Source organism: Pelophylax lessonae, assembly GCF_965119305.1.
Source record: "Pelophylax lessonae genome assembly, chromosome: 4".
NCBI lineage: Eukaryota > Metazoa > Chordata > Amphibia > Anura > Ranidae > Pelophylax > Pelophylax lessonae.
In genome coordinates, this window is record NC_138771.1 from 273,558,048 (window position 1) to 273,570,724 (window position 12,677).

Here is a 12,677-nt window from a genome sequence, read left to right on the forward strand (position 1 = left end):
AACCCTGTGTCTTTTTTTCTGGGGTATTTAGCCCTCAAACGTTATAGGTTAGAAGATTCAAAGTTGTTATGTTGGGTGTCTGTCTCCCCCTTTCCTCCTCCAACCGCCCCCCTCCCATAATGAGAACAGGGGTTTCCTGAAGTAGGAAAGGGGATCAAAACCATATATGAACGGGAGGCTCAACATGGAAATGGGTTTTCGGCACATTAATCCCTCCCCCCCCCTTCCCAATCCAAAGATGTTACATACTGGAGATTTGACCTTCTCCTGGTCATTAAGCAGATCTCTGTATTTTTAATATAGGACCTCCTTGTCAATCTGCTCTTTTTATTCTGGGGTGTTGCTCTGACGCATTCCTTGAACCTACCTCCCCTAACTTTGGAGTGCAGGTTTGGGGCCCACCAGATCTCCAGGCTCGCTATCAGTACTTATTTTATTCCTCTCTCCCCCTTTCCCACATTCCCGGCCCCTGCAAAAGTCCCTTCTTATATTTTCTTCTCCTTTTTCTCATTCCATTGTCTATTCAACTTTGTATTTCCTTTTTTAGTTATCAGTTGCCATTGATCTTCTTCTTGGGGTGTTACTGACCATCCAGGTAAATTCAGTGTAGAAATTTCCAGTATTTTACAGAAGTCTTGTAGTTCTTCGGGGAATCTCAGTTCTGCCTTTCATCCTTCTTTCTGACCTACCAGACATGCTGAGAAGCCCCAATTATACCTTATATCATGATTTTGCATTGTCTCTATAGGAGGCTTTAATAATCTCCTTCTCCTTAGCATCTCCTGTGATAGATCCGCAAAAATCTGGAGGTTGAAGCATTCACGGTCAATGGGTGGCTTCCCTCTCATGTTTCTCCAAATTTGAACTTTTCTTTCATAATTTTGGAATCTTATGATTACATCTCTTGGGGCCTCTCCTGCAACACCTTTTGTTCTTCTAATCCTATGCACTCTTTCTATTTTTATTGGTTCTATCTTATCTCTGCCTAATAGTGAATTACATTTTTTCTTTTATTTTTTCTATTAGGTCCTCTCCATGCGTTGGTTCTGGTATGCCACGTATTCTTAGATTCTTCCTTCTGTTCCGGTTTTCCTGGTCTTTCAGTCTGTATGCCAAATTCCTTTGTTCAGTTCTTAAAGTCTTTAATTCTCCTTTAAGTTGGTTTACTTATTGTAGCTGATTGTCCAGTCACGTTTCCGCTTCTTCAACTTGTGACAGCACATGACCCAAGTCCCTGTGTATTGTTGCCATTTCAACTTTTAGGGATCTTTCCAGAGCTGCAAACATTGCCCCCATTTCTGTCTTTGTAGGGAGCTTAGTGTTTATATTTTGGCCATCTCTATCTCCTGACTCTGGATCACTTCCAAGGTCCTGGTCAATTCTGAACTGGCTCAGTGAATTTATACCTGTTGATAGCCTATTATCAGGGTTTGTACACATTTTTACCAAAAAAAATTCCATGACTTTTCCATGACTTCAAGTAAATATTCATGACCTAATGTTTCATGAAATGTGTATGTAACTATTGTAATTTAACCAATATTATCAACTATATTTGAATAAACTGGAGAAAGAAAAAGATTTGATGGGTGCTCCTGCTTGGGGATAAAGCTTCAGTTCAGGCAGTCATGATGGATAAGATGCAGCAGGACTGGCATGGATGGCACAGATGCACAAATGTGGCGCTTACATCGAGGGCAACTCTTTGTTAGGCCGAAGCAATAGTCCCACGAACAGGCAGAAAAGCGCCGCTCAGTGTAGCAGATGTAAATAATTTTATTGACACATATTAAAAACGTACATGGAGGTAAGCGTCTATCTTCATAGCTTGGCAACCTTCCGGATCCGCCCCTGAGGCTGGCCAGCAGCTGGGAGATGACACTAGGGGAGAACCAATCACAGGACTCAGATCGAGGCAGCGGTGAAGTGCATACCTCACTGGAGGGCCGCACAAACGTGATGACGCGGGGGGCGGTAACCAGTTTCGGAGCATGCGTGAACCGCTCCTTGGAGCGCCTTTTCTGCATATTCGAATATACAGTGATTGTGAAACAAATTTCCATAACGTTGTGGGTTAAATTATTTTCCAAAATTTTTCCAGGCCTGGAAATTGCCATTTTAAAATTCCATGACTTTTCCAGGTTTTTCATGACCGTACAAACCCTGTATTATGTCCATTTTTATTCTTTTGCTTCCACCTGTTTTAAACGTGTTTCTTGTTGTTTTTCTGGGTCCTTTTTGTCTGTACCACCCTCCTGGGACATATATTTTTTTATTGTTCCTGGACTTGAACTTACTTTAGGCGACTTTGCAACCGCCCCTCCTCTTGCTGTCTTCCATCTAATTTTTTATACTTTTCCTCTTCTTAGTGTCTTGTTTTTCAGTAGTTTAGTTTGTCTGGTCCTCTCCCTCTCATACAGCCCCCTCTGAATTTCCAGGTTTGTCCCCAGTGCCCTAATAAATACCTGGTTAGACTAGACTGTAACCTTATAGTCCTTGATTTTATATTGTCCATGTCAGACCAAGTGAGGAAAAGAAAAAAAAAAATTCAGCTCATTCAGTTCAATTCATAAACTTTAGGCACTCAGCGCTTTTGATCCGGGTGCTGTAATCTGTGTGGGGTTACTGCAATTTCTGAGGCTTCCAGTTCAGAGAGAGTTTTTTGCCAATGGATCTTCCAGGGTTTTTGTTCAAGGTTAGTGGCTATGGCTTGTCTGGAGGACCTCTCTCGTTTGCTGGGACCTGTTTCCCTGTGCTCCCGCAGGGTCCCAGCTTAACTGGCCAAATTCCTCTTGCTTCTGGACTTTGTGTAGCCTCTGCTCTCTTCGGAGAGCTTAGCTTCGGATATCTCCGTGCTCTCCTTGGGTGCCTCTACCGCTACTTCTTTACTGCGTCCACGTCCCTGACTGCACGCAGGCTCAATCACCGGCTCCGTTGAACTCCCAGAGACCTCCAGCACCCCACCTAGTACAGGGTGGATCACTGGGGGGGGGGGGGGGCGGGCGGATAGGTATCTTGGGTTTTCTGCAGCCAAGACAGGAGGGCTTTCAGCGTCCCATAAAAACACCATCTACTCCACTCCTCTATCTGTTGGGGTACCCCAAGGCTCTGTCCTTGGGCCCCTCCTATTCTCTCTCTACACTTCTTCTCTGGGTCAGTTGATACCCTCCCATGGCTTCTAATACCAGCTTGATTTTATCCCGCCTTGACTCACTGGCCTACTTTTACACAGACTATTCCCCCTGCAGTCTATTATAAATGCTGCTTCTAAGACTTATAACCGATCTGTGGCTGCTGCTCCTCTCTGCCAATCCCTTCACTGGCTTCCACTAGCCCAATGTATAAAATTCAAAAATACTAACCACAGCATACAAAGCTATCCACAACACTGCCCCCAGCTATATCACCAACCTCATCTGCAGGTATCGCCCAAATCATTCTCTCTGCTCCTCCCACGACATCTTGCTCTCAAACTCCCCTGTTACCTCCTCCCATGCTCACCCCCAGGTGTTTTCAGAACTTCCCCCATCCTCTGAAACTCCCTGCCCCAGAAGGTCTGGTCAGTTCAGCTCACACATCCTTGAAATATCATTTATTCAGGGAAGCCTACTCCACCTCAAAACTGTACTTCAGTAACCTCCATCAGATCATCTCCTGCAGCTATTAACTTTTATATACTGTATGTGCAATATACTGTGAATGGTTTTCCAATAAAGTGCTTGCTCTCCGTGAAAAATAAGCTATATATAAATAAATTTAAACATAAAGTGCTATCATGTGCAAAACAAATAATTTTTGTGGTTTGATCCAATGCACCGTTCACTTTAATATTGGAATATTATATTTATTGTATTGATTACATATGCATATTTTTGATATTGAATGGACTAGATTTGGAATAAGTATTTATTTAAGCACTATTTTCAGCACTTTTATAAATGGTCAGCACGGTGGTAAAAAAAAGTATCAATACCAATACAAACCACAAAAATTATTTGTTTTGCACATAATGATAGCAATTTATGTTCAAATTTATTTATTTATATATAGCTAATTTTTCACAGAGAGCAAGCAATTTATTGGAAAATCATTCACAGTACATTGCACATATATAAAAATTATTATAAATTATACCAGCGCCTTTTTACCTTATACCTATACCTAGTATTGTATTCTATACAATTAAAGGGGAAGCAGGTATACTATAGACCTAATAAAACAACCAGGTGCCTTCACATTAGAAACAAAGCTATTAACGTTTGTACCACCTCCCCCTCCCTTTAGATTGCAAGCTTCATAAGCAGGGCCCTCCTATTCCTTCTGTATTGAACTCTATTGCAATTGGACCAACCCCCTTTATATTGTAAAGCGCTACGCAAACTGTTGGTGCTATATAAATCCTGTATAATATTAAACCATAGTATGAAGACTAACTTTCACACAGACTAAATAATATACACTGATTTGAGTTATTTATTTTTTTTACAAAAGAATTGTAGTAGAAAACAATTTGGACTAAATTTAGGAATAACATTTATTTTTTTGCAAAATTGTACAACAGAAAAACTGTTTTGTTTTTGAAATTTCGATCTTCTCTACTTTTTATAGCAGAAAATGAAAAACCCTGTGGTGATTAGGTACCAACCAAAAGAAAGCTCCTTTGGTCTCAAATACATGATATAAGATTGAGTACAGTGTTGCATCCCTGAGTACTTATCATTCAAAGTGTGGCAGAGCTGAAAAATGGGGATGAAGGGGGTAAAATGGGGCAGTGAAGTGGTCAAAGCTAAAAAACAAAAGTCACACCCCATTTGAGGCAATGGAAGTCGAACACATGTAAGCAAGCCGTACATTAAATCGCACTGATAGTTGGCTTTGAAGTCGCACGATTTCAAAGCCGCACTGGTGTGAACCAGGGCTTATACCCAATGGAAAATCTGCTTATGAAGTGTTACCCAAAGTTCAGCTTTGTTTTGTAAGTCAGGTCCACCCAGATCTGTTACTCTATCCTCCCCCCAAGACTGACAATGCTTTAGTCCAAAGTCTGCTGTCTAGAGGTGTGAAAACTGAGACAATGACCATTCTGGCATCTTTGGTTTGTTTTGTTTATTGTATATTGGGGATGGGAGAAGGGAATGAGTGGGATACTCCTCGGGCTCAACTAGGTTTGACTGGGACACTGTACAGAAAAATGCCCATTGGCGCTGTATTGATGCCAGCTGAATGCCAACTAGCGCTTCCTGGCGCTCAAAGATACTGTGAATACTGTACTTGTGCTAGAACTTCGACTTTAACTTGTTTGTTAACTTAGAAGATCCAGGACTGTAGAACAAACTTGACTCCTGACACTCGATGTAGCTCAAAAGCCACTGAACAGCTCCCTCCAGCCCTTCACTGACTGAGGTAGCTCCTTGTCACTGTTTGTGCTGCTGCAACTCTTAACTCTGTACACTGCACACATTAGCTCTTCAGGACCCAACCACTGGTACTCCCTTTAACACTTCAGGGTCCTCTGACTAGGCACCCCCTTTACAGCTAGCTGAATCCCTGGAACCTTCTCTGGAGTGATCCCCTCTACACTTGGCAGACCCCTAGGGGCAGTTCACAGTACTCACGACCTTGGCAAGCTTTCCTGGAACTGAACCCCTCTTCCTCCATTGGTCCTTGGCACACAGGATCCCCTCTGCAGCTCAACTCAGCATTCTCTGGATTCCTAGGCAGCCACCCAGAACACCCAATCCTTCTGATAGGAGGAGAGACAGCCGTACTCTCCCTCCTGGGACTCTGCTTCCCGCCAAAGTCGCTGCGTCATGCGTTCCCTCAAAACTTATACCCACTCCCAAAATCCTCTGCAGCAGAATCTGCCTTCTGGGGTACATACAGGCCTGAGTGTGCCTCTGATTGGGTTTCCTCCACTGCCCAATGAGAACCCTCTCATGGAGCCAGTGGGGAGACTCCACTCTCATGCAGACACAACTGGGAGACATGGCAGCCAAGGCCCACTATACTTTTACCTAGCACCTACCTGTAGGGTGCTACATCTGCAAAAATTGTGCATTTATTATTATTTATTTTAAAAGTGAACTCCTTTCACACGATCGGACCGATTAGGTCCACCTGTCCGTTTTTCAGGCAGACCCGATCGGGCCACCCATTGACCTCTATGGGGAGGCGGATGTCATTGGACAGGTGTCTGCTGACACCCGTCTGGCATCCAATCCAAAAAGATCCACTGAAAACAGACTTTTGGCGATACTTTTGCTATCTGTCCAGTGGGTCGGATCAGATGGGATTGAATGAAAACAGACAGGCCCCATTAAGGAGGGTGGGACTCTGACAGGTCCATCCCTGCACAGTGAGTCGAGTAACAGAGTAATCCCCGCTGAGCAGGCAGAGTCTGTCAAAACAGATCCGCCCCCGTGTGAAAGGGGCCTTAAAGCAGTCAAAGTTAAAAAAAATTGTGAACAGGTAAGTTCTTTATTGCAGAAGTCTCTTTTGCTGAAAAAAAAAATGCTGCTTGTTTGCAATATCCTGCAGAATGTATAGTACGTTGCATATGTGCAGCTCAGTTTTCATTTTCAGCACAGTGCCTGTAGGCCAGTATGAAGGAATCCTGGATGTGATCTTACTCTTGTCAGTCAAGACAGCCAAAGACTGGTACCCGGAAGAGGCTGGAGAGGGACTCTGCTGACATTTGCACACAGATATTTTTTACTTTAGTTCTGCTATATGAATTGAATGGCATCTTTAAGCGTTACAGTTATTATTGCAGTGCCACGGAATGGGAGCATTTTTACTCTCCCAGAGTACAGGGTAATACAAGACTCGCAAGTTGTAGTCAAATAGTCAATACACCTTATCCACTTCTGGACAGGAAGGTTTTACCCCCTTAATGACCGGTCCTTTTTTTGTGATACAGCACTGCATTACTTTAATGGACAATTGCACGGTCGTGCGATGCTATACCCAAATAAAATTGATGTCCTTTTTTCCCACAAACAGAGATTTCTTTTGGTGGTATTTGATCACCTCTGCGGTTTTTATTGTTTGCACTATAAACAAAAAAAAAAAAACACAATTCTAAATTAAAAAAAAAATCATCATTTTTACTTTCTGCTATAAAACATTGACAATAAAAAAAAAAAATTAAAAATCCAATTTTTTCATCATTTTAGGCCAATTTGTATTCTGCTACATATTTTGGGTAAAGAAAATTCCAATAACTGTATATTGATTGGTTTGCGCAAGTTATCGCATCTGCAAACTAGGGTAAAGATTTAGGTAATTTTTATTTATTTTTAGTAATGGCGGCGATAAGCAACTTTTAGCGGGACTGCGACATTGCAGTGGACAGATCGGACACCTGACTTTTTTTACACTTTTGGGGGGACCAGTGACATGACTACAGTAATCAGTGCTAAAAATATACACCGTTACTGTACTGACACTGGCAGGGAAGGGGTTAACTCCAGGGGGCATCAAAGGGTTAAATGTGTCCTTAGGTGGTGTTTTTTAACTGTGTGGGGGATGGGCTTGCTGAGTGAACACAGAGACCAGTGTTCCTAAACAAGAGGAACACAGGATCCCTGTATTCATTACTGGCAGACCGCTGTTCTGTCTCCACAGGGAGCGATCGCGAATGCCCAGCGAACATCGCAGCCGCCGGACCCGCTGATTGGCTCCCCCTGTTGCTAATCGGCCCATGTCCCCCACTATAAATATGGCGGCTGATCGGCAAGCAGTTAAGGACCAAGCCTATTTCTGAAACATGTTGTTTGCAAGGTAAAAATCTGTATTTTTGCTAGAAAATTACTTAGAACCCCTAAACATTATATATATATATATATAATTTTTTTTTTTTTTTTACCAAAGACTCTGAAGAATAAAATTGCAGTTGTTGAAATATTTTTGTCACATGGTTTTTGCGCAACGGTCTTTCAAACGCAATATTTTTGAAAAAAATACACTTCACTGAATTTAATAAAAAACTAAAAAGTAAGGTTAGCCCATTTGTTTTGTATATTGTGAAAGATGATGTCACGCCAAGTTAGATACCTAACATGTTACAGTTTAAAATTTCGCCACAATCATGGATTGGCGACAAACTACTGTACTAAAAAATCTCCATAGGCGATGCTTTAAAAAAATGTAACCGTTCAGATCCACCTGTCCGTTTTTTTGGCGGATCTGAACGGTCCCCCCGTGCATCTCTATGGGGGATCGGATGTCAGCGGAGACATGTCCGCTGACACCCGATCCGATCCGTCAAATCTGAACGGATGGAAACCCTATTTTCCATCCGTCCAGCGGATCGGATTGGGTGAGAACGAACCGACGGTCCGTTCTCATCCGATTCCCCCATAGAGATCTATGGGGCTGTGACAGCTGTGTCTCCACACACAGCGTGGAGAACAGCTGCAATTCTCCTGCTCAGCGGATCGATCCCCCGCTGAGAAAAGCGGAGTCCGTTTGACGGACTTACTGTGTGAAAGGAGCCTAATCGTTTAGAGTTACAGAGGAGGTCTTTTGCTAGAATTATTGCTCTCGTGGCCATAGCTCACGTGTGATTTGAAGATCATTATCATTGGAGGGCGCGACTTACATATGCATTTTCTTTGGTGCACAAGCTCATTGGGACACTTAAATAAATAGGAATTTTTTTTTTTTTAAACACTGTTCCTTTAAAAAATAAAAATACATCTGATCCCTTTTATTGCTGTCACAAGGAATGTGACAGCAATAGGCAGTGATAGGTACTCTTTATGGAGGGATCGGGGGGTCTAAAAGACCCCAAACCCCCCTGATGCACTTCGAGGTATTCAAAAACGCTGAAATCTGTATTTTTGAATAATGTCAGTTTTTTTAAAAATTGGCGCTGTAAGCAGCTGAGTAAACTGGAAGGGTCGTTGCTTCTGGGTTACTTGATTGGAGATGCGATTGAATCTGGCTACGTTTGGGACTCTGATCACCAGGCAGACGTGCCAGCTGTTTGCTCGGGTCTCCCGGTGGCACGGGAGATTCGGGGCAGAGCAGTGGGAAGGAGGGGGGAGTCTTCTCCTGCTCGCTGGGATAACAGCTGCATTATCACCAGAAAGCCAACTCTAAAAAGACGGTACCGAGTTGATGCCTGGCTGCACCCCAGTACAACCACTGGTACATTGGTTTGCAGGAAGTGGTAAAGTTGGTTATTAAACATCTTGTTGTAACAAAGCCCATAAAGGCTCCTTCATTCAGCAAAGGCTGGAATTCTCTCACATAGGGACTTATGTACGAAATAAAGCCTCTTTATCCATAGCACATTGATGTATCCATTGAGAATACAGAGCCCCCACTTTGCAGCCATTCCCTCAACCCTCTTCCTTAGTGCGTCATCCCGCACAGGGCGCCGCTGACGTCAGCACGCCTCCAGCTACGCACCGGTCACGGGGAGGAGCTGCGCATTCGGCGGAGCTGAGGGAGGGTCACGAACTCTGACCCGCCGGGAACCGGGTGCGGTAGTTTACCGAGAATACGTTCTCTGCCAGACGTGCGGCCTCCCGCAGAGGCCAGGCCTGTTTCCCGGGACGCAGGTAAGAGGCGGACGAGCGCCGGAGAATACTACAAAGGAGGGGACTGCGACTGTGTGTGCAGCGGGGACCCTGGAGCAACGCGAAGCTCCTTATCTCTGCACTGTCTCACTTATCCCGCCGAACATGACTGCGTCCGGAGCGTCGTGCCCGAGTGACGCTTTAACCCTGTCACTGTGACCTCTGACCTCCACCCGACAGGAACAGCTTCCCGGACACGCAGCTTCCTCCCCCCTCGCGCCTATGCACGCTCTGTGTGCCCTCCCTCTGTGCGCGCGCCTTAGGCGGGAGGGGAAGAGAGCATGGCGGCGCGTGGATCTATGACAGGCTTGTGTGCGGCGGCGGCACATGGCTCCTATACCTGGCCCGAGCCGGGCCTTCCCTCTCTCATTACACACTATATTACCGCCTGGCCTGTGTGTATATGTAGAGCCCAGCCTCCCCTCCCATGTGTACTGACACTGAACTGTATGGGGCTACCCTCCCCCATCTTATATTTGTATATAGGCACTCATTTTATTACAAGATTGAGAGTAAAACTACTCATTCACTAGTAGGATTTCCTTAGAAAATTTCAGATCATGCATTCAAGTGTCTAATGGTTAGCAAGCCATTGGCCCTCATTCGCATCAAGGTGGGAAACACACAAGATTCCCTGTGTTTCCTGGATCGCAATCACACAGCGCCAATGTTATTCTTAACCACTTAAGCCCCGGAAGATTTTACCCCCATTCCGACCAGGTTTTTTTTTGCGATTCTGCACTGTGTGACTTTAACCACTTTACCACCGGAGGATTTTGCTGTCTTCCGTCCAGGCCACTTTTTGCAATTCGGCGCTGTGCAACTTCAACTGACAATTGCGCGGTCGTGCGACGCCGTACCCAAACGAAATTTACGTCCTTTTTTTCCCACAAACAGAGCTTTCTTTTGGTGGTATTTGATCACCTGTGCGATTTTTACTTTTTGCGCTATAAACAAAAAAAGAGCGTTTATTTTGAAAAAATAACAATATTTTTAACATTTTTTTATATGAAATTCCCCCCAAAAAAGATGTAAAAACCAATTTTTTTAAAAATTTTTGGCCAATTTGTTTTCTGCTACCTATGTTTGGTAAAAAAAATCGCAATAAGCGTATTTTGATTGGTTTGCGCAAAAGTTATTGCGTTTACTAACAAAGGGAAAGATTTCTGTCATTTTTGGTGTTTTTTTTTAACGCGTAATGGCGGCGATCTGCGATTTTTTTTTTGCGGGACTGCGACATTGCGGCGGACAGACCGGACCCCTGACTGACATTTTTGACACTTTTGGGGGTACCAGTGACATTACTGCAGTAATCAGTGCTATATATATGCACTGTTACTGTAAAAATGACACTGGCAGGGAAGGGGTTAATTTTATTGGAGAGGGAGGGGTTAATGTATGCCTGGTGCTTACTGACGTGTAGGGGGGGAGGTGACTATGTGATTCATGGACAGATCGGATGTCCAGCTATGCTGAACAGTCCGATCTGTCACTCCCTGTCACTATGGAGATCCGCCCGCTGTGTTTACACACAGCGGGCGGATCTCCAGACTCGATCCCCGACGATCGGGTAAGAGCAGCGGCGATCGCCGCTGCTCCTCCCCTGGCCCGACTCCCGCTGTGAATGAAAACAGCGGGAGCGAGCCTCCGGCGGCGCGCAAGCGCCGCCCAGAAGGGGGAGTGTCCAGTCACGTTAATACTACGTGGCTGGACGATAACGAACCACTCTGCCGCAGTAGTATTACTGTGAGCGGTTGCAGAGTGGTTAACGGACAATTGTGCGGTCATGCGATGCTGTACCTAAACAGAGCTTTCTTTTGGTGGTATTTGATCACCTGTGCGATTTTTTGATCATGCGCTATAATCAAAAAAAGAGCGACAATTTTGCAAAAATAACAATATTTTTCACATTTTTTTTATATGAAATTCCCCAAAAAAAGTAAACAAAATTTTTTAACATTTTCGGCCAATTTGTTTTATGCTCCATATGTTTGGTTAAAAAAAAAAATCACAAAAAGCGTATTTTGACTGGTTTGCGCAAAAGTTATCGCGTTACTAACAAAGGGAAAGATTTTTGTCATTTTTGTTGTTTTTTTTTTTTTTAACGTGTAATGGTGGCGATCTGTGTTTTTTTTTTTTTTTTTTTTTTTTTTGCGGTACTGCGACATTGCTGCGGACAGATCGGACCCTTGACTGACATTTTTGACACTTTTGGGGTTACCAGTGACATTTCTACAGTAATCAGTGCTATACATATGCATTGTTACTGTAAAATTACACTGGCAGTGAGGGGTTAACTTTTTTTTGGGAGGGAGGGGTTATGTGTGTCCCTAGGGGCGTGATTCTAACTGTGATTGGCTGTGGCTTGAGGTGTAGGAACAGTGATCAACGGTCCTACATAGTAGAACCGTATAATCACTATTCTTACACAGGGGAGAATAACAGGCGGCTTGTTTACATCAGCCGCCTGCCTTTCTCCCTCTGCACCGACGATCACCGAGTGACCGGCGGGCATCGGGTCCGCCGGTCACACGCGCGGGGGCGGGTCCGTGACCGTGCGGGAACGCGCGCTCCCTAGACCCTCACAGGCTAGCGACGTAGTACTACGTCGCTCTGCCTGTGAGGGGCTGACCGCCGCAGTAAATAGTCATGCGGCGGTCAGCAAGCGGTTAATAACAACCCCCAAAATAGCATGCAAAACGCAGTGCAATTGCCAGAATCACATCACATGGGCGTGAAGACCTATGCCAGTCAGGTGCAGGGAAAAAAGGGTCCTGCACCATTTTGGTGCAGATGCAATGCAGTTTCAGCTGTAAAAAATGTCTGAAATTGCACTGGACATAACATCGCATGTGATGTGCACAGGGATGCAGTGCAGTTACTGTGTGAATCACATGCATTGTTTTCAATGCACCAGTGTGAACCTAGACTGCGGCTTTGAAATTGTGCGACTTCATTTGAAATCACGCAGTTTAAAAGCTACATGTCAGTGAGACCTTAAAGACATCTGTGTGACATAATGCCGAAAAATTAATAGAAAAAAATTGGGCTAACTTTACTGTTTTCTTATTGTTTGTTAAAAAAAGTGAA

General features: G+C 44.1%; 1 protein-coding gene across 1 annotated transcript in view; it reads left to right on the forward strand.

Annotated features, from left to right (window-relative positions):
* The first annotated feature begins 9,379 nt into the window (after positions 1-9,379).
* The window catches only part of NR2C1 (nuclear receptor subfamily 2 group C member 1), a 97,908-nt gene continuing 94,610 nt past the window's right edge, over positions 9,380-12,677 (forward strand). Inside the window, exon 1 of the mRNA XM_082252685.1 lies at positions 9,380-9,569. The gene's annotated coding sequence lies outside the window, so the exon portion shown is untranslated. The remainder of the gene's footprint in view (positions 9,570-12,677) is intronic.